This window comes from Thalia democratica, chromosome 8 (assembly GCF_965202585.1).
Source record: "Thalia democratica chromosome 8, ktThaDemo2.hap1.1, whole genome shotgun sequence".
In the NCBI taxonomy this organism is placed as follows: Eukaryota; Metazoa; Chordata; class Thaliacea; order Salpida; family Salpidae; genus Thalia; species Thalia democratica.
Genome location: NC_139172.1, coordinates 45421065 through 45443781, shown reverse-complemented (window position 1 = coordinate 45443781; position 22717 = coordinate 45421065).

Sequence of the window (22717 nt, the reverse complement as noted above, 5' to 3'; positions counted from 1 at the left end):
TTTCCTTCGGATCAAGCTAAACAAAATAAGTGTTTAATTCTTCCTGTAAACCTAATTTAATACCCGACATTTAATCAATTAATTCGTAAAATTTACTTTGAAGTCCTTGCATATGCATAAATTATTTTTTGTTTGTAAAACGTTTTTATTCAATTTTTATTGAAAAACGTGAAGGTATGAGTAATATCCTATGCTAGTATGATTAATTGCAATATTCTTTGATCTTTCTTTTTTCGTTTTTTATTTAAATATTAATGAGTAGTTATTACTGAAACCGTTCAGCTTTATACTTCGCCTAGTTTAATTTTATAATTACGTTAGTACTCACTGCGCTTACCATACTAAGTTGAAACTTAAGGTCTAAAATTGCAACCTGTTTATGCAACAAGGTTAGTAAGTATACATGAAATATCTATTTCACAATTGTTATCAAAAACTAACTAAGATTTCTAGTTCAATAAATCGTTTTGTTTTCTTGTGAAAATACTTTTAGTTTTTGAAACAGAATAGATAAAAATAATTATTAAAACAAATGTTGCACAAGTTACAAGTTAACTTTAAAATAATAACTCCTTATTAATTTATTCTTTAAAGTTATTATTTAACGGTATAAAGTTGACCTTGAATTATTTGAAAAAAAAACTAACTACACTTAACGTTTTTGATTTATTACGATAAACGGCAGTGAACAATTTAACAAACATATAACGAAATGGTTTTTTCTTGTAACAAAACTTTAATAATAATTAAGTTTAAAACATTTGTTATTCAAACAAGCCAAAACAGTAATATGATGTTAAGCTAATTGAAATATATAGTTTTTAAGTATATTAGATAACTATATTATTAATTATTACCTAAGCTACAAACGAAATGTGAAAGTTTAGTTTTAGAAGTTATAAGTTAAAAAATAAATAGAAGCTTGACATATTAAGTTCAATAATAAGATAACACTTTTTAAAAATCAGTTAAAAAAATCTTTTTATTACTGTATAAAAGCATCGAAACTAGACTTAGAGTTAAAAATAATTAATTTTAAACTTACAAAACATATTAAAATATTGGTGTAGGTTCCTCTAATTTAGAAATACACAAAAGACACCAAAATATTAAAAGTATATATAAACAAGAAATAAATAAAACTTTATTAACAACAACAATCGCCTAGTTAATTTCAAAAACCTATAAACATCTACAACTTTAACCATTTAACTTTAATAGTTGATTTTCAATTCTTCATTTCGTTCTTGCCTTTATGATGTCATAGATAACATTTTTATTACGTCATAAAGCGCAACAGTCTTCGAACTCTTTTCTCCTCTGCACCGTCATCATTTCGTAGGTGGGCAGAACTTTCTTCTTGTCTTCTCTCAATCGTGACGTCAGACTTCCATGCTGTGATGACGTCACCACAGTGTCGTCGTCGAGTTCCGAACCGCAGCCCGAATCCTTCCTGTCCTCGGGGTCCTCCTGAATCGTCTCGTTTAAGGGAATTCCCTGGTTTTGATAAAGGTGGTTACCAACGATACGAAGGGGTTCTCTGTTGCTAGGGTGAACACTGTTGTTGCCATGGAGAAGCGTAGTGCAAGGTTTGCTGTTTTGTTTGGAGCTAGTGGCAGATTAGTTTGATGAAATTTTTGATGGTTGTTTGTGGTGATGACAGGTTTGCATGTAACGAAGACCAGCATCTGTGTGAAAATAATAATGGTTGAACAACAATATCTAATGAAACACTTGATTTTTTTATTTTATTTTTGTTGAATTCAAGTTAAACGACTTTTATTGTTAGAAAATTACTTTGCTTAAAAAACGTTATGTATAGATAAAAAAAATTTATAATAATATCAGAGCATAGAAAAATGTCGAAGCTACATAAACTTACCAATAAACTGTGGAAGCATCCAACAAGCATCGCTGTGTCCGAACTTCAAACAATTCTTGTTGCATCTCGAGTTGTAAGCAGGTAGCGAATTTGGTGCTAAGTCTGTTGAAGCCTCGCGTATTTTATCTGAGTATTTCAAGACTGACCTAATAAGCACCCAACTTTTGTGCAAAAGAAAGAAGTTAAGTTCTTATCAAAAAGTAGAGCAAAGAATAAACAAAAAATTTTTATTTAATTCTACTTTAATCTGAACTCTTACTAGATTTTGCTTTCAACGACTCTTAGCTTGATTTATTACAAAACTAAGTTTTAAACTATAAGTTATTATAGATACGTAGTATATTTTCTGATTATGTACAAAACTTTACTTTAAAAAAAATTAAAACAAAAAAAACTTTTAGGTTTTAGGCGATTTATATTTAATTATCAGTAGCAATTAGATTGATGAATGTATAACTAATATGTGACTGGCTTTTCGAAAATAATCTGCATTAGTAAACTGTTTATGCAAACATTTAGACATGTTCTGTCAGCTAAGTTACTTTACAACATTTTCTTACACTACATTAAAACAAAATCCATTGAAAAACTATTCAGCTAAAGTTATTTGAATATTGAAAAACAAAGACAAAGGAAATGTAAAAATATAATTAATGATCAATGTAGAAAACAAAAGCATCTTAAACTTTTGGCTTATAACTTATAACCTTCTTTAGAACATTAAACTAAAACAAATTATATAGTAAAAAATATAATTTAGTGGGAAATAAAATTAACTTCTCATATAACTTCTCGCAGCGTGTCACATTATTAGTCGTGACCTTGAAAAAAATTCAATAAACTTTACACATATGCAGACATATGATTTATTATGAATATATTATTTTGGCCATAACAACATATGGTTACTTGCACTTTATATTAAACTTAGTAAAAGAACTTTAAGCTTCTAGAAACACATTGGAAAAAGCGACTTATTTTAATGTATTTTTAAAAAATCTCGGTAATAACTCCGTAAAACTTAAAGTTAAAACCCTTTTTTTAAATAATCTACCTATCGTAATTACAGCGCTCAAAAAATTGAAAAATTATTATTACTTAACTTTTTATTTTGCTTTTTTTCACTAAATATAAATTATTATTTAAATAAAATAACTAACTTTAATTTAAATATATTTTCATAATTTGAGAAGCTTGAAAACTGGTTCACAGAAGCTTAAAAACTTCTTAAGACAAAACAAGTTCAAAAGTCATAGGATAAAGATTCCAGTTTTTACAATAAAAAAACCGCTTGTGTTTCTAATATATCTCTGTTTCAAATTCACAAAAATAAGCGCTAAAAATAGCTCTCAACTGTGAATTATGACGCAACTTTGATATAAAATTGTTCGTTTTATCGCAAAAAGTTGTTGTATGAATCTTCACACTCCTCTATAAGCCCTTAATAGATTATTATTTATTAGATACAGGGGTGTTTGATCTGTGTGAAAATGAAAATGATACGAGACCAAACAGTTTGAAAGCGTTTTTAAAATGGGATCAAGTTGAGTTCTCGCTATTAAAATAACTTTAAAAAAATCAATAGCTTGCGTAGTGGTCACAAAAAAAAGATATTTATAAAAACCTTTAAAAACTAAAAAGGTTTAAACTATTATATTGTTTTTGTGTTTTTGATTTCATAATAGAACTTATTTACTCTTTGAAAGCTATGTAATGAATACGTGCATTATTCATTATTCAAAGTTGAGCTCAGAGAATATTTTGAGTTAGATACGCTTCATTGCATAAGTTAATGAGAATCATCTGACGTGTTTCAAACTAATTCTGATGCAACTAAACATCAGAACGTGACAGGCAGTTTATTTGTAAGCAATTGGTTAGTTTAGTGTGCAGCTGGAAGCAACAGCTATCTTGAACTGATTTGTGAATGTTATTGTTAGTATTGATTTAAAAGTGAATGTTTAAACTGGTATTTAATTGTTTAAATATTTAAGCCAGGTTTATAGTTATAGTTTATTCTTTACAGTTTCTTGTTTACTAAAAGTTTTATTTAATTTTTAATTTATATTTTAAGTCTTATTTTGAAATAGATTTAAATAGCTTGTAGTTTCTAAAAAATTTGTAATAGTAATTCATAGTTTTGTATATGCTAGTATTTCTTGTTGTGTTTCATATAAAAGATTCATCACTCAAAACTGTGTTGTCTGATTTATATAAAGTTGTCTTAAAAAGAATTTGGTATTTATTAGATAGTTATAAATAAGGTAGGGTTTAATTATGATGGACAGTAATAATAACTTAAGTGTGCCAACATCGGTAGCCCACAATGGCGTCCTCGGGTGGACTACTTTGAAAGCTATATTGTCATTTTTGATAAAACTTCTCATTCTAATTACTTTAGAATACTTTTAGATCTTGTTTAGCGTAATCAACTGTCAAAGATAAAGGAGCAATGTTAAAATAAAATGTAAGAATTAAGTGTGTAATAAATTTTGTACATGCGCAAAGGATTAATAAAAAAACGACACTAAAAAGTCAGTTTATTACAAATTTTAATTAATCTGTTTTGCTTTGCAAAAAGAATTCCACAATCTTGATTAATTTCTTGCTTACTAAAAGCGTAAAATTTAACATGTATTTGGTATCTGTAATTGCTTTTTTATTGAATTCAGCTGATTTTGGTTTTGAAAAAGTAAAAAATAGCTTGATTTTAGTTTTAAAAATGAAAAAATTTAATACTTTTAAATTTTACTATCTCTTATTATTATAGAATTAAAAATAGTGAACTTTTAAACTAATGCCAGTTCTAAAATTTAATCAAGTATTTTACTATATTACCGTTAAAAAGATTATAGGGGTAATAAAACTATCATTGTAGATAAGTATGGTTTCTACTAAGAAATAAAGGTCAGTTTTACCGAATTTTTAGCAACAACGTTGTATAAAAAGTATTAATTTCAATAAAGTTTCTATAGTTTTTTAATTATGTTGTATTTTTTAGGTTTACAATAATTTTTTGTCTTTAATGAAAAATTAATATTAATATTTAAAAAAAAAGGTCCATTTATTAACTATTTCAACTTTTAAATTACTTTAAAATACCTGGAAAATGTTATGAGTTGTACTGAAAAACACATACAGAAGTATGTACTAAAATAATTTATCTTTTTGCAAAATTAAAATCAAAAAACTTACGCCTGATCAGCAAAATTGTTGACAAAAAACCAGATACAAATCTTGTCACAGGAAACCTGCACCTGGCTTGTTACGTCATTATCAGTTGCCTAGCAACAGCGTCGTAACTAAGTGATGGCGTAAACAAACAAAGTTGATATTCCTCCGTGTTGCTATGTGGCTTTACTTTTGAGCAGATCCATTTAAAAAAATCGATTTAAGCGCTCGGATCAATAACAAAAAAAAATTAAGCTTGTTTAAAGCAGTTGTGTGGTTTGTTTTTGTTTTCTTTTGATATTTTCTCTGATTTCTGTACGAAAACAAATAAAATACTTAAAGTTTTACTTAATAGTTCATTTGTTTCCGAAAGTAATCGTTTTAAGCTAAACTAAGTATTGTAACGGTAATAAATTTTTTTTGAAATACTTTAAGTTTCTTTAAAATATTTAAATCAGGCTTTAAAAAAAACAACTGTTTATGATATTAATATTTTTCGCAGGTGGTTGATTTTAAAATTTTATAGCTTTTATATTAAGTAAAATTTATAAAAAAGTATAAACTTTTGTATAATTTAATCTTGTTATCATAAATTAAACGCTATAAAGAGCATTAACGCAAACTTTTCAACGAAATCACTTTTGAAAAACTAATGTCTTTCTACTTTCGTATTCATAAGTTGAAAATTATTGTTCTTAGTTTACCATGGGTAAAACTGAATTAAACAAACTACGTTAGTGCATAAAAAAACTAATTGTTTTGACTATTTAATCTTGTATAATGATGCAAGGCGATTAATCGTAAATAAAATAATTCTATTAAGTTGAATATGGCTCGAATTGAACTGTAAATGTTTTTTCTTCATTAATTGATTTTTGTTGGTGTTTGTTAAAATAGTAGTGATATAATTAACATTGCGGTAATTTTTTTTGCATATAAGCATATAAGTTTCTGTTTAAAATTTACTTCAATCTTATTTACAGTAATAAAAATATACAAGAAAAGTATTTAAAAAAAAAGTTAATATGTTATTGTACAGTATAACATGAATATAATTAACATATAAAAATAAACTATTGGGATTTTTTTTTCAAAACTAAAACTACTATCTATACTAAAACCATTTGAATAAGCTACCAAAAATATTTATATTTTGAAATTGAAAGTAGTTTACTTAACTATTTTGTATGTAAAAAAATTAATTAAAGTACTGTATTTGAATTTAACAATTATTTTTTCATTTTTTGTTTCGAAAAGATCGTTACTACTTTGATCTAGTTTTAAATTTTAGCGGCTTATATTAAAAATATATTCAACACTTTATTCTCTTATTCAATTCTAACGTATTTCAAGGTAATTTTTGATGGTGTATTTCAATTGTATTTCTATTCTATTCTATGATTTCAATACACAAATGCACGTACATCTTTATGTAAATTACCTTAATTTAATATAACTTAATGCTTAACATTAACTAGTTTTAGTTATAACTTTGTAAAACTTTTAATAAAGCTGAATATAAATTATTTGATATTATTAAAAGTGTGTAGAAATGATATGCTTTATTAAAAAAAGTTAGAAATAAAATTGATAGTTTGTTTTGAAAGAATTACTTATTAGTATAAATAGGTTAGTTTATTATTCACTTTTAAGAAAAATATTTTTGTTATTTTATAATTTTTGTCATAATATAATGGCTTGCTGTTTAGTACATATAATTGTTTAAAGCAAAAGTTCATAGCAAAAGAAACCACAATCTTTTATGTTTTTTTATAAGTTCTTTTTGCTCAAACATCTGTATATAATATAATTTGTAGTTATTGTCATTAAATTTTAAAAATGCTTTTATTTTGTTAAAAACAGTTTGGACTTTTACTTAATTTGGTCTTCTAATTTGTTTTTATCTATTTGTAAGACAATATAACTAACAAGTTACTTATATCTTTTAGAGAACTAAGTTTATCAAAATCAACAAAAAAGATAAAATATTTTTTACTTTTTTTTTTAAATTACCGTTTAGTTGTGAAAAAGTGACCGATAAACTCCCAGTAAAATAAAATATTATTATCCTCGAGTTTGAAATTCTTCCAACTATTTTGTAAATCGTGATTATGTTACATTGACGTGTGTTTGTTAAACTTTAAGATTTAACTCTTTTAGTGAAAGTTGTTTCTTTACATATTTATTTTTCTTAAAGTTTAAAGTTTTATTTTTAAACTTAGTTTTAGCTTTTAATTTAAACTTTAAACTTTATCAACATTTTTTAAGTTGTCTATGTTGTTCTCGCTTTCAAATATGTAAAATTCTACATTAAGTTGTTAAAAGTTTCTAAAAATAATAAAAAAAAACATGCTACAAAAAAAAGTTTTCTAAAATTGCATTTTTTTAATTTTGCTCAAAACTTGACAACTTTTTTCTGTTCCACAAAAAACTGCTTATTATATCATTTTTGTTTTTACGATCAAACATTTTACTTCCCTCCGAGTTCTCTCGTTTTCATTAAGATCGTATCTTTTTACTGCAGTAGGCCGGTTTCTTTCATGCAGCCTGTTTGTTTTTGTTTCTATCTATTTCTAGGTTCTGTAGTTTATCTGACACTAGCCTTTTGTTTCTGATGAGCAAATGTCTGATCAAGTTTTTCTTCTATTTTTGCAGGATACAAGAATTAAAGTGTAGTAGAACATCTGTGTTTGATGGTTTCTTGTAAATTGAGGTAGTAAACCTGTTTTCGTTCAGTTTAACATTTATGTCAAGAAATAGAAGTTTATTTGATGTACTTGATTCCATTGTGAAAACACATTTTAGTTAGCAAATTTCTTACTAATTTAAAACAAATTATATCCTACATAAAATAAACATCTTAATAAAACTTTAAAACTGAGCCTTCACATTTATGGAAAAAATAAATTTTATTGCAGTGATAGGTGTTAAACATTTAAACTGAACTTGATTATAAAGTTGGCTGTAAAAATTCCCTAAGTTCCCTAAAAATTGCCCTAATTATTCTGAACAAAATCAAAACCTAAAAAAATGTTGAAGTAGTTTTTATTCTAAAATTAAAAATGTTTAAATTTTTTTAAATAAACAGTAAGTTTTTTAATTAAACAATACCCTTGTTTACAAATTATGTTTTCATTTTATACTTTCTGCATTTATTTGTTATAAATGTCTAACATCTACTCTATTTAATTTAGTCTGATTTCGAGCATGTTTTTCATCAAACCAAATAGACTTAATATGAATATGAAATATGTTAAAACTTATTCCCACGTTAAAACGCCTCTAGTGGTAAAAAACGAAGTCGTCTACAAACCGTTAACTTATAATAATATTTTATATATAAAATACATTTTAAACAATTATGATTTTGCAAAGACGGGTGGCATATTGCCACAATTTTGAGCTGTTGTAATAGCAGCATTTAAAACGTAAATAAAAATTTTGTTTGGTTACACAACTTATAAAACAATTTGTTTATTATTGATAGTTTTTCGAATTTTTTATAACATAATAATAAAAACACTAACCAGCAAAGTAATAAGTAAAATATGAAAATAATTAAAAAAAAAAGTATGACTATTAAAATAAGTTTATTACTTGTAGCTTTACTTTCGCTGATAAAAATAAAATTCAAAGTTAACATATTATTTAATTTTACAAAACAACTTTTCTACTTAAATACTTAAAATTGCCTACTGATAATAAAGTAAATTAAGCTATTTTTTTAAATTAGCTTTATTATGTATATGACAGTCCAAAGTTTAAAAAATTAAAATATAAATATATAATTTAAAGTTTTAACAAATGAAAAATATAAATTTTTAAAGCTTAAATATTAAAACACTTACAATTTCCTTAATTGTTGAAATATTTTTTGGTGTATAAACTTAATTTAAATAAATCAAATAAGTATTTTAAAGCATATAATAGTATTGCTAGATTTTTTTTTAATATTTCTGATATATTTAGGATGTTGTAACTTGTTTTAAATTAAACAATTTAAAGTTTACGACTTCAGTGTCTTTAAGTTTGATTACAACAATTGAGGTTCTCCTATATGCAAGTATACATTGTTTTTGCAGTAATAAACTGTTATAATAAATATTGGATACTTAAGATGTGAACAAAATATTTTTAAAAAACTTTAAATAAAAATTCATAGTTTAAAAAGATCTTGGATTTAAACAGCTTACAAATAGCTTCAAATACTAATATAGATAATAAAGTTATTTTTATTTGTTGTTAAGTTAAGATTTAAAGTTTAATTCAAAAATTAATTCAAAAAAAACTTTTGAATTGAATAAAACAAATAAATGTTTTTATCATTCTTTGAAAATATTTTTGCTTAAAGTTAAAAATTAATTGTATTGTAATAGATACATGACATACATTTTACAGTTTTTAATCGTTTTTAATTGGATATATTTATATTTCCTTGAGACCTTTGTTTAACTAAGTTGAATTATTTTTAGTACTATAAGTGTTTAAATTGTAACGAAATAATATTATAGAATACTTTTTGATTTTCAAAAGTTTTTCTAATACTTTTATTGTTAGCCTTTTTTATAACGTCTTAAAGGATCTTCAAAAAATACTTGTTTAACTATGTTTTAAATTTTTAATTTTTAAAGTTAGCTAAAACTAAGTTTAAATTTGTAAGTCGCTTATCAATTTAAACATTTTAAAACATAAAAATAAACGATAACTATTTATGATACATAAATTCTATCGTAATTTTTATGATTTTCTTTTTAGGTTTTTGTTACTTTTTGTTATTTAATTATTTTGTAAAACATTGAAATTCAGCTACGGAATGAATAACAAAGTATGTTTTTACGCAATGTGTATTTCCAAAATAAATTAACTCTTTTTCGAACACTAATAAGCGTTTTAGTTCTGTTTATTGGGATAAAATAATTAATATAAAACTATTTCTTTATTAATATTATAAGAAATCAGTTTTTTTGACGTAATAAACATCAAATGCTTTTCACTCAAAGGCACTAAATAGTTCCAAATAAACTCTGCAGTTGTCTGTAAATCAGTATGTATAATCAACTTATATTTATAAAAAAAAAAAACTAAAAGTAAAAGCAAAATAAATACTGTCAAAAAGTAAAACTATAAATTTTTTTATACTAAACGGCCAGTGCTTATTTTTTAATTTTTCGATACAGTAATAGCGCTTAATTTTAAAAGCATAAATTTTAAGTGTCTTTACAAAAGTATAAAGGACATATATTTATATATAAATATGTATAGATAATCAAAAAAAGTATACCTAGACCTAAATTATATCGTAAAAACAGATTTATGTTCATTTAAAAAATAATACATTTTTGGTTATAATTTACTGTCAAATAATCATTCGGAAAACATAAATTTAAAAGTTGAAGAGAACTTATTTTTGAACAATAAATATTTAATATTTATTTCAACAGTTTATTACAATCAAAACAATGTTTCAAAACAATGTGAATGTGAAACATTGTTTTGATTGTAATAAACTGTTGAAATAAATATTGGATATAAATCTCCTTAAAGACATTTAAGTCGAGAACTTTAAATTGTTTGATTTAAAACAAGTTACATTATTAATAAATATTTAAGTGTAAAATATTATCAAGACTTCAATGTTAAAATTAATCATGTTTAAAATTTTATCTCAAGAAGCTAAAAACGATAGAAATAAAAAGACTGTTTTTTTGTTTTATTTGCACAGGTTTTATAAATTTAATAATATGCTTCTAACATTTTTATTGATGTTTATAACAGGGGCGTGTTTTGACTGGTTTCCTGTTTCCTGTAAACCCCATGAAAAAATAAAGAAAAGAAAAAAGAAAATAAAAGTTCTTAGAATATCATTAAAAACGTGGTTAATTGACTTTGTTTTGGTTATTTGATAAACTTTGAATAATGAATGTTGAATTTATAAGACTGAAAGATAAAAACTTTCCTTAACAAAAAATGCTCTTTTTTTGGCCAGCTGTAATAGGTTTTAAATAAAATTTCAATTGTGACGTCATAATAGATAAAAGTTTTAAAGTAGAATTTTCTTTCTAGGAAACCTTTTACTATAATGCTTTAGTTCCCACTAAAAATTGTTAATTAGTGTGAATAACTTTTAATACAGTATTGATTTTGAACTAGTAAGTACTTTTTTACTTAAAAAATGTCCAATATAATCACTAAAATTTTATTTTATTTATTCGGTTGTATATAATAATGTTGTGTGAAGCTTTTGTACTTTAAAATTTATATTTTTTGTTTATATGTCAACCAACTGGGTTTAAATCTTGAAAAGTTCAATTTATAGAGTTTTCAAAATTATCTTTAGACCTGCCAATTTATTCTTTTATGATGTGTTGCTATTTTAATATTTTTTATTAAAGCTATTTTATTTTTGTTTATGTGTAAGCCACAAGTTTTGTTCTTGATTTTTTTAAATTTTTAACTCAGAGAGATTTCAAAATCATTATTAGAATTCCTGCACCATCAGGCAAACATTTAATTATAATTTTAAATTTTTTTAAATTTAACTTTAAAAGTTTAAAAATTTTTTGGTAATTACCTAGAATGATGTCGCACCAATGTCAAGCTGAAATTATATTGTGTTTAATATCTTTTTGAATCATGATTTTAGTTAATGCCTTGTAGGTTTGATCTAAAATTATACTTCGTTTTAAACAAGCTATATAAATACATAATTAGAATTAAATTCATTTGTTATAAATTAAAATACTTAATTGATTTTATTTTACAGTATAGTAATGTATATAAGCTATGTATCATTTGCTTTGTTTTAAAACAAAAAGGAGTTAAATATTTAAGTTTTATTGGTTTATGATAAATAAGTTTTATTTATGTTTTTATAAAATTTAAGTTTTAGGCCTATAATTATGGTAAAAAAACAACATTGAGTTTAATATAATTTCAGCTAGATATTGGTGCAACATCATCCTAGGTAATTACCCATTTTTTTATTGAATTTTAAATATTTATAGTTTAAATTACTTAAAAACAAATTTCATTATAAATATGATTTTTCTAGCTCTTTTAATTTTAATTTGTCTAAGTTTAGTACATTATAATAAATAAAAATATATAATATTTTCCCATTACTACTTTTTTTTTTTTTTTTTCTAAGCAGAAAAAAGCATTTTTTAACAAACACTTTTTCAGCTAAATATTGCGTACTTAACTGGCAGTGCATACCTAAAAAATGCGTACTTAAGCGGGAAATTAAGAACTAAAAAAAATTGTGAACCCCCTTTGAAAAAAGTCTAGAGTTGCCCCTGGTTTATAAACTAAAGTTTATCCAAAACAAAGTACCTTAAGACTTAGTGATATCTTCAGCAGTTTAAAAATTTAAGTATAAAGTAATTACTTATTTTTTTTAATAATAAAGAATTACAAAATTAATAGTTCAGTCACGCAATTTAAAAACAGCTTAATGAGCATACCTGAGACAAATAGCGCAAAAAAAGTTGTATTTGAAACATAAAGGTTATGACATAAAATTCCTACTTAAAACGAACTATGTACAATAAACAAGTGTTAAATGTATTTTAACTAGTATTTATTTTTAAAACTTGAACCTAATCAAGACACAAAATAAAAACTACTTCAATTGACAAAAATGAAACAATTTAAATTAACTAAACTTAAAGTAATTTTATTACAAAGGAAAAAAAAACAATTAGTTGACACATTAAAACAAATTTGACGGGCAAAACTTTAACGAATAAATTGACCAAAACTAATTTCAATATTTTTGATGATAATAAGAATGAACTTTTTTAACCAAAACTTAAATCATCTCTTTTTGAAAAAACTAAAACAAACTCTTACAATTAAAACTATAACTAGCTCTTTTGACAAAACTAAAACAAACTTTATAGACAATACTATAATAATTAGTTTCACAAAACTTTGAAAAAAATTAAAAAAAATAAAACTAACTCTTTTGAACTAACTAGAACTAATATAATTGACAATATATAAAAAAATTTAGTTGACAATAACTAAAATTAACTCGAATGAAAAAAAAACTAAAACGTGTTCAAAAAAAAAAAATAACTCACCTTATAGATGCTTAGACTAATTGATTGATATAATCTAAAACTAGTTCAGTTGACCAAATCAAAAACAAATTAATTGACTGAACTAAAACTAAAACAGTGACAAAACTAAAATAAATTCATACAAAATAAACCTACAACCAATTTAATTTACAAAACTATGACTAAATCAACTGAAAAATTAAAACCAAATCAGTTGACAAAACTTTAACCAATTCAATTGCTAAAAACCAAAACCTACCAAATAGACAAATAAAAAATTAGTTTGTTAATAAAAACTTAAACTAATTCAATTGAAAATAGTTATAACCAATTTAGTTGACAAAATAGTATCAAATCTTTTGAATTTTAAACAAAACAGAAATAATTTTATTTGAAATAAACAAAAAACAGTTCTACTGAGTAAAAATATTAAGCTGAAGTTTTTCTATGTATTTGAGTATAAAACGTATACAGTTTAAAAACAAGTAATTACTTAAAAAAAATGTTTTAACAGAAATAAATAATTATACATTTATCAAAAAATACTTAAACCTTTACAGTTGCGCAAACTTATTTTTTAAAACTTTTATTAAAATTAAAAAGAAGGTAAAGTTCTTTTGTTAATTAGTAATTAAATATATATTTATAAATTTTCATACAAAGCTTTATAAAGATAACAGATACGTTTAAATAAGTTTTTATTAAAACTTTAATGTTGTTTTAAACAATTTTTTGAAGTTTAACTATAATAACTAAAATTTTGTTTGTTTACAATTTACGTTTTAAAATGTTTTAGTTAAAATTACTTAAATGTAGCACAGTTTTTACATTAATTCATAAACATAAATGGTTTTATAAGCATTTAATGACTTCATGAAAATTTTAATATTACATTCTCATGCAATTTTTTTACAAATTATAAAATATAATACCACTAAATGGATTAAAGACGTCAGACGAACATTGTATAACCTTGTTTTTTAACCAAGTATATTAACTGATTTATAAAATTGGTATATTTCACTATTTAGTGCAAAAAGGCAGAACGCAAAACTAATAAAGTTGAAAACTTTTAAGGAAATAAGACTTAAGAGTGAACAATATGGATCTTGATAATTCTTCTTCTAAAACAATTTTATTAATTCTCTACTACTTATTAGTTTTAAATAAAAGTAAAGTATTTATTTGTTTGAACTTTTAAAAAAATATTTTACTTTATAACACGTATAGTTATAAAAAATAAATGGTTTTTGCATGACGTAAGTCCTTTATTTAATTAAATGTATCATCTAAAGTCACATAAAATAAGATTGAGAAATTTTTTGTTTTTTTTTTAATGTAGAAACTTCTTTTATAAACATTTCTAACTACAATCAGTATTTACATTAAGATATAAATACTTTTGGTCAAAAGTAGTTGACCTTCCTTTTAAACCTTTAAAAAATGATTTTTAGCAGGTTACTTGCATTTTATTTAGGTCTATGTTAGTTTGTTCAATATTGATATGCTTTCAACTAAAAAAGTATTTTATAAAGCAATTAGATTTTTTTTATAATAGTTTTCAACCATAAGGTGTGTCAAAAATAAGGAAATAAGCATTTTAGTTCAAGTATTTTTATTTTTAATGAAAGACATATCAAAGTTAGTAAGTTTCACTTTTTTATGTCTATAACTAACTTTTGACTCATGTTTTCATACATAAAAGACTGTAAATTAACTAGAAATTGACGCATCTTACTTATAAACAATTTTAAATATTTCTTACTACTTCGTATCAAACGCCAACAGTTGCATCTAAAAATTAAGTGTATTAAAAAGTAGTGTTATAACATACGTTGTATTTACCAAAAGATGGATATATAAGTTTAATATTTAGAAATAAAATTGTTTCACATTTTTAATTGAAGTATTAAGTTTGTACTACTTTTAAACTTATTTCTATTACCTATTGCTGCATTTTAGGCCGTATTTGACCTGCGGACCGCAGTTTTTCTACCCCTCTTTAAAAAAAACAACTATAAAGATTAAACAGTATCAAAGTAAACAAAATATTATTTCACTTAACTCCTGATAATTCAACAACACTAACTTTGGTTTAAATTAATTGTGGCAGATATTTTTATTGACATAACTTATAATAAAAATGATGATTATATACAAATTAATTTGGCAGTGACAATCAAAACACTTAAGAAATGAAGAAGTTATTAAAAATAAATAAAGACTAATTTTAGTTTCTAATACCAACTCTACAAAATGCAAATCTATTTGATTATACAAAACTTCTTAAACTTAAAATATTTGCAAAGTTTACAAAAGCTACTAACCTCGAAAGGTTTTTATTTCAAAATACACATGTTTCGAGTAACTAATTTTCAATTAGCACAAAGTTTTTTTTTTAGAATCGACTGCATGTTTTAAAATTTAAGTAAAAATTTATGTTTATTGACTTTATTACGTTATTTATTTTTTAGTTTTGTAACAGTTTTCGTGAATCTTTTTTTATACTTCAAAACTTTGACTAGTTCCAGACATTTACTATTTCGTATTCTAAAAATAGAAAGCAACCATGAACTTAGTGAGAAATAAGTTTATATTCCCATGAACACTTCTCAGCATGGGCTAGCGTAAATTTCATTAAACATGACCCTCAAAATCCAATAATTTATATACAAACAGTAAAAATTTAGAACTAAATATTTTAGTCCGACAATAAACTAGTTTTATTTGATAGTAAAACAAATGTTTATTAATATATTTAAATTTTGATTCATATTGCACATAATACAACTAGATATTATTGATATCTATGTTGAAAAACGGATATAGTTGTCAATTATTATCGATAGTATAAAATTTAGATAAATATGAAAGTTTTTGTTATTTGTTTTATCTTCATATTTAAGAAGACACCGTTAATGCTATTTATCATGAAAAAACAAATAATATGGAAAAACAAAGTTCTTTTGTATTAAGTTTTATCCTCGTTACCATAACTATAGTTTTCTTACGTTTATCTTTTTTTTATTTTTTGTCATGTCATATACTTAAAACTAGATATCTTATTTACCAATTCTAGCACCCACGAAACTTTGTTTTTTGTTGGTCAAAGGACAGTACAAAGGCAATAAACATGTCAGGTTCAAATTTAATTTTCTTACTTGCAGAACGCTTTTTATAAAGTATCGAAGTCACACGAAAGGCAAAGTAATGCTTGTGAAAAGTTTCGTATTTTGTTACGCGTTTTTGATATTTTAATTGGTGATGTACGAAGTTTGAACGTTTTTCAGATTACCAAATTTATGAGGATATATCGAGATTACAATAAAACGTAAAGTTATCCCGATAAATGTTTTCAAATCAGTTGTTCGTGAATTTCTTTCGACAAATGAATGATCGAATTCATTGAACTTTGACCTTAATTTCAAGAATTGTTCATTATAACATATGTTTCTTCACATCAAAGAATTTTAAACGATATTATTTATATTAATTGTTTTTTAGTTAGTTATTGACTTTTAGAAATATCAAAGTAAAAGAATTAAACATTTTTAAACTAATGCATAATTGTTCATCGAAACTGTATAGTTTCATATGTCTAAATTAATATAATTTAATCTTACACATAAAATCAACCTTAATTTAGCTAAACACTAAATAGTTATATTATACGATTATGTACGTTTCTGTTATAAATCTAAAATGAAAATATCTACCGTGAGCTAATTAGTTAAACTAAAAAAACTCATTAAACATAAATATTACCATGTATTTATTGAAATATGACACTCAAGTAATTTTAATAAGCTGATAAGTACTGACGAAGATAATCTTTTTTTTTTTGTAAATTTTTTTAACTTATAATGCCTTTATAAAAACTACTTATATATTATTGAAACGTATAGTTTGATAATATATATATATATAATTTTCAAGTTAGTTTAATCTAAATATATTAGAGATTGAAAAAATAAAATGTTACTAACCTAGTCTGTAATTTAAAAAGTCTATGAATGAATTCACTTTTAGTTTTAAATGAAGTTTTTTTTTCTTGTGTTATCCTTTTAATTCTTAATTTTAAATATCAGGTTTTAAAAAGTTTTATATTTCAAGTGAACTCAGTTTATTAAAAGCTAACGAACAGGATTTAAACAAAGCGAGACAAAGTAAAACACTTAATTACCGTAAATTTACAACAGTTTTTACCAAGTTAAACTTATATAACCTATGTTGTATAAACTCCGAAAATAAAAAAACCAAATCAAGTAGTGAAGTGCTTGCCAACATAAAGAAAAAAGTTCGATTTATTTGCAAACTTTTATAGGAATCAATAACTGGAATGGAAATTTCCACCTTTGGAATGCTTTGTGTTAATAGTTACTAAAAATAGGATTTTAGTAAGCAACTTTTTTAATGAGATAGATTTTATAAACAAGTTTCCTACATTTTATTATACAACAGTTTATGTACTTCAATCTAGGCTGTTTAAGTATTTTATGATAGTTTCTTCACTGAAAAAATAAAGGTTTTTTTTTTCTTCTGTACAAAGTGATTCCAATATTTTGTGTCGAATTAAAAAGAATTAAAATTTTAAGCATTTTTTCTATTAACAGTATTATAAAAAGAACAATACTATATAGTTACTAACTTTTTTATTTGTTTTACCAAAGGATTATGTAACAAAAAAAAACTAGTAAATTTATATTTGTAATAAAATCGGATGTCCATTTTAGTTTTTCAAACTAAACCTAACTATTTGAAAGTTTTTCACTAATTTTATGTCTTTTTAATAAGATTTATTTTTTTTATCGCGAAAATTCTAGTTTATTTTTAAGTTATATGTCGTTTTTATAATAAAGCCTTTGATAAATTTTGTCATTCATTTTTTTAAACTTATTACAGTTTACAATGAGTTTAACACTGTAATTAATTTTGTTATAAAAAGCGTAATATAAAAAACAATAAAATATCTGTATAAAGTTTATGTACAATGACATTAAATAAACATCTTAATTTTTCTAAATATAATTTAATGCATACAAATATTAAAACAAATTATCTACTTTTGATACAGTTTAATAATTATTGTAATAAATCGTAGTCTTGTTTAATAATAAAAGCTTAGAACTATAAATTTAACAGTCTTATGCACATTTGTGTGTTTAGAAATTTAGTTTCTTTTCTGATAGTTATTTTGTTTACTCCAAACCAAACTAAAATTTTTAGTTTCTAAAAAAAAATCATTTGGTTATAGGTTACAATTGTTTTATTGTGTTATTTTGTCAAGATAATGCTGAGCTTACAAGTATACTTAAAATTTAAAAGATGTAGTTTTAGATAAAGCTCAGTAATACGTTTTAAAACGTACAACGAAATTTTTCATCTTGCTTAAGGTAGTTGACATTTTTATTAATATTTAGAAAAATTGTAAGTGTTAGGGTTAAATTCAAATGAGAAACGAACAATTATGTCTTGCATGTAAACTTAAATTGCCAAAGTTGAGTGACCTTTGACTTTTTGTCAAGAAGTTTCCGATACTAACATATGTTTCGGCATATAAAAGCTTTTTTGATAATAAGAAAAGTATTCAATTTTGATTAATTTTTGTCTTAATTTGATTTACTCGAAATTGTAGTTTTAACTAAATTTAGAAACATAAAACAAAACTTCATAAACGGTCAACTAAAATTTGTACTATTTAAATTATATACATTTTTTGTAAAAAAAGCTTGATGCAAGTTTTACAAGATTTAAAATTTTTCTCGACTGTTTATTCATGTTTAGTTGCTTAGAATTATTTTTATCTAAAGAAACTAAGTAAATTATTAAACATTTTTGAACTTTTTTTGTGTCAAATGAATATATATCGTAAATTGTTTGTCATGTTTGAAAATACATACATTTTTTAAATTAATTATGACAAGACATTAAATTGTATTCATGGTGTATGACTCGATAACCCAAAAGTTTTTTCGTACACCAGGTCCTTGGACTAAACATTTTAAGCGCTTAGTTTATGTCTAAAAACAAACAATTTCAATCAATTTAAACTTATTTTTTCTGCCTTGTAAAATTTAAATATATATTTTTTATCGATTATAACATAGAACAACATCAAAAATTACAAACTAGTTGGAAATACTAGAAATTTGCTTTTTTTTATCATCTTTTTAGCTTATTTAAGCCAATAAAAAATAGATTTAGTTTTGTGCCATTATAAGTTGTAACAAATTTGATTAGAGTACTTTCTAAAAAAAGCACTTTTAATGATAACTTTAATAAAAAACTTCTTTAAAGGAAATCGATTGTAATGAAAAACTTGGTGTAAAATGTTATAAACTAATACATTTTATAGCTGTAAAAAAATAGCACTTTATTATTTTTAGTATTAAATTAAGTATAAAATTTTCGAAATTATATTTCATTCATTTAAAAGAGACTATTGTATTATAACTTAAACAAGCATTTTATCTCTGCATTTTTATACAAATTATTATACTATTTTTATCACTAAACATTTTAATGCTTCTCGTTTAGAACAGTTGACAAAGTTTTCGACTATATTTTTAATCATTTAAACTTTCATAAAATTTTTAGGTATTTTAATGAAAGTTTGAAATATCTTTAAAATGTGTTTACTGATTTTAAAACAGCATGTTCAAGTCAGTTTGCGCAGTTTAAAGAAAACATATAAAAATGCAGGTAAGAGGTTTATAAGTTTACTTAATTGTTATTACCAAATTAATTGAACTTTGTTTAATTTTTCAATAAACTGTTTAATTTATAGATATAATAATGTACTTTCAATAACCAGTTTTTGGAAAAACTGAACGTTAATTTATTTTGAAAGAACTTTTGTTTACAAAATCGATAGTTGGAATAGAAGTTTTTTACCTTTATATTCACTGTATTTAAAGTTCTAAAAGAAACAATATAAATAGTTAAATGAGTAAAGTAAACTTATGTAACTAATTACATAACGTAAGCTTAATTAAAATAAAAATATATATCTAAATCGTTTTCAGTTTATTTACTGTTTTAAAACCTATGTATTTAAATATGTTTTAAATTACTAAGAAACAATCAAAATATTTTTTTTTTAGTTTTATTAAAGTATGTTATTGTGTTAGTAGTAAAACAAAGTAAATATTTAAAACTTTTACTTTTACTATATGTTCAACTAAAATTTCAAATTAATTTTAATCTTTTGTTTAATTGATTTTTTAAATCCACTAAATGTTCATTTGCTTGCAAACTTTAATATCAAACAAATATATCTTTCTAAAAAAAAAAACAAGTTCAAACTTCAGTTTTAATTTATCACAACAAATAAGATTAGATGACTTTTATACTTCTTAATCTGAAAGTTGAAATTTTTTTTTGTGCCCAGAATTTTATTTATACCATCACATATGTCAATTTCAAAAGAAATCTCGGAATCCTATTAGTTCTACGACCAAAATAAAACTTTTACGCCTGAAACATTTTAAACATGTTTTTAGAGTTTCAAATGTAAAATTAATTTTAAATTCAAGTTTGATGTTTATCTCAATTAAATTACAATACTAAAATTATGATTGTTAGTAAACAACTAAACTAATGAATATACATAGCATTAATTGCAGCTAAAATGATTTTTACAACCAATGCTAATTATAATCTGATACATACTTAAGTTTAAATTTCAACTAACTAACTGAACAGTAGAAAGTTAAAAAAAAAACATTAAAATAACTTCTGACAACTTGTTATTACTCTAATTTTGTACAGTAAACACTACATTTGTACTCTCTTATGAAACAAATTTATATCATATACAGATATTTGATAAATTTATGTTCAAAACTAATCACCTTTTACATAAGTTTGCATCCGAAACTACCTTAGAAAATAGCTTAATTCAATTTTGTAAATTTGAATACTTTATAAAAGCTTTTTTGATTTTGTTTAACAATTTGTTTTGCGTTAACCGTTATACATGATTGTATCTAAGTTACATTTTACATTTATTTAAAGCTCAACTAAATAAACTTATAACATAAAAAATTAAAATACGATCGGATTCAAAACAGTAAATAATCTAAAACGACTTGATCAAATAAACTTTTTATAATTGAGGTAACGTTGTGTAGTTAGTTACATAAATTTTTCTTACTTTAAAATGATGTATACTGTTTCTTTTCAAAGTTTTAATTACAAAGCATTATAAAGGTTAAAACTTCTATTCTAAATATCGATTTCGTAAAACGAAAGCTCTTGCCAACTATATTAACGTTCGATTTCTCCAAAACTATGTTGAAAGAAGGTACCTTATTATGGCTATAAGTTACACAGTTTATTTGAAAGTTAACAAAAGTTCAGTATTTTTGTTTAATTATAACTTTATTATAGTAAGAATTAACACTAACATAAGACATGTCACTAGAAACTTTTAGAAATAAATACACAAAAATCTATTAAATCATGTCTAAAAAGAATTAGTTTATTAAAAACTAAAAAAAAAATAGTCTAAAATTAGTTTTTTTTTAATAAGAGTTAACTCAATGAATAATTCGCTTTATTTATGTATTAATAGCATTTTTTGAAAACTGAATTAAATTTTTAACATACGAATAATTTTTTAAGATTAGTACGTTGTATTACAAAATTTAGAAAAAGTAATAAAACACTTTGATTTTTGGTAAATGTTAATTAAAGAAAAGTTCTTCCCCACAAGAAAGCTATGATTTTAAAATATTATCTTTAACTATTTACATACATACTACTAACTATTTAATTAAGTATACTTAAATTTCCTTTGTCTGAAAAGTAAAAATTATGCATATAAAAATTGACAAAAAATGTTTAAAACCAACATTAAAGCATTTTCCTTCGGAACAAGCTAAACAAAATAAGTGTTTAATTCTTCCTGTAAATCTTTTTTAATTACCGACATTTAATCAATTAATTCGTAAAATTTACTTTGAAGTCCTTGCATATGCATAAATTAATTTTTGTTTTAAAACGTTTTTATTTATCTTTTATTCAATAAACGTGAAGGTATGAGTAATATCCTCTACTAGTATGATTAATTGCAATATTCTTTGATCTTTTTTTTCCCTTTTTTAAATATTAATGAGTAGTTATTACTGAAACCGTTTAGCTTTATTCTTCGCCTAGTATAATTTTATAATTACATTAGTACTAAGTGCGCTTTCCATACTAAGTTAGAATTAACGTCTATAAATACGACCAGTTTATGCAACAAGGTTAGTAAGTATACATGAAATATCTATTTCATAGTTTATTGCAATTGTTATCAAAAGCTAACTAAATTTTCTAGTTCAATAAATCGTTATGTTTTCTTGTGAAAATACTTATAGTTGTTGAAAAAGAATAGATAAAAATAATTATTAAAACAAATGTTACACAAGCTACAAGTTAACTTGAAAATGTTTAATCCTTATTAATTTATTCTTTAAAGTTATTCTTTAACGGTATAAAGTTGACCTTGAATTGTTTAAAAATAAAAGCTTATTACACTTAACGTATTTGATTTATTACGATAAACGGCAGTGAACAAGTTATCAAACATAAGACGAAATGTTTTTTTCTTATAACA